Below are 1,768 nucleotides of genomic sequence, written 5' to 3'. Positions count from 1 at the left end.
CCATTTGTTTTCTACTCTCACCCTAGCACATTGGTTTTATTTTCTCTCTCTCTCTCTCTCTCTCTCTCTCTCTCTCTCTCTCTCTCTCTCTCTCTTAAACCATAGATCACAAGTATCTTAGAGTTAAAATCTACCAGAAATTCCTAGAAGAGCCCTTTCTCCCTTTGAGATCTAGCGTTCAGTGTACCCCTCACTTTCAAGCTGCCATTTGGTTGCATCTGTGTGGTAGGAGATGGCACTGCAAAAAACACAGAGGAAGGAAGGGGGACCAGCCAGGCTATCTTCTGGGCACGGAGCTTGGCTGAGCTAAAGTGTGTTTTCATTTTTATAAAATTAAAGTTGGTTTATTATAACTGGGTCTCTTTCCAGAGTTGGTGAGGTGCCCAAATTGCACATAGCCTGGCTGTGTTGGGAACAGGTCAGAGTATTGCCACACAAGTAGGGGATCTGGAACCATTAAAATAATAAATCCCAAGCTGACTTCTGTAGGAACTCAAAGCTGACCTCCACAGCTTTCACAGTGTTCTCGAGCAGGCCTGAGATGGTAGTACATAGTCTGGCAACTCTTCCAAGCGCTGGGAAGGCTGAATCAGGAAGATTGCAAACTTGAGGCCAGTCTGGGTTGCATAGCTGGATCCCACGAAAAGTTAAAACAAAATAAACACTGCCCCCTATAAAACTGAATGGATCCAGCTTCTTGCCAGCCTTATGTCCCCTGCTGTCCCCAGGCAGGTTATGACACTGGTCCTTTTCTGTGTGGTCACTGTAGCTACCTTCTAAGTAGGTACCAGGCCTTGTTCTCTCACCTCTCTCTCTCTCTGACTCATGACTGGTCTTTACTTCTTTGAGTAGAACAGATCTCCTCTAAGGGCAGGTCAGTTCCTTCTTCTTCGAAGACAAGGATTCTTTCTACCCTCTGCTTGGAAAGGTGCAGGAAGCACATGGCACACTAACGATAGCACACAATACCAGTCGCTCCTCGGAGTCATCACTGGGTTTTATTTTCTCAAAAGAAAAAAAAAGTATTCTTTGTCAGCATGTTATATTGATGTGCTAGCAAACTGCAATTTCTCATAACTTCAGGGAGTTTGGGCATATATAGGGATAAAAAGCCAAACGCATCACAAACCATCTATAATGTGTACTTTGTGATTCATAAATCCAGTCCTTATTTGAGGTTAAGTGTGTATCAACACACGTATTGTCTAGCTCTGTCTATTGTGTTTATATGTATCTATGCATCTGTGTACCATTTAAAAGCCTTAAGATGTTGATGGGATGGAGAGATTGTTTTATGGATAAGAAATTACTGCTCTTACAGAGGACCCAGATGTGGTTCCCAATACCCATGACAGGTGGCTCAAAACCACTGTAAGTCCAGTACCAGGGGATTCAATGCCCTCTTCTAGCTACCACAGACACTCAAATCGTGTACCATGCATAAACTCATGTAGGCATACACACACAAATTAAAAAAATAAACATTTTTTTTGTTTTAACGACAATTTATTGATGAGTTGAGGAATACAATTTTAATGGGACAATAAGGCACAACTGTGGATAAAAACAGTTTGCTATACACAGCCAAGGGGGGCATAATCTTAGAAAGTTTAAATATTTAAATCAAGAAGCTTCTCAAGTACTTCTCAAACAAATCAATATCAGACAATTATTCCCTTTATACAATTCTTATATCACATCATTTGATCACAAAGTCTGACAGCTATTTCGTAAAGAATCCCCAGTTCCTGTAGCCCCAGTCATCGAT

The sequence above is a fragment of the Mus pahari genome, chromosome 8 (assembly GCF_900095145.1).
Source record: "Mus pahari chromosome 8, PAHARI_EIJ_v1.1, whole genome shotgun sequence".
In the NCBI taxonomy this organism is placed as follows: Eukaryota; Metazoa; Chordata; class Mammalia; order Rodentia; family Muridae; genus Mus; species Mus pahari.
Note: the sequence above shows the minus strand (reverse complement) of the source record.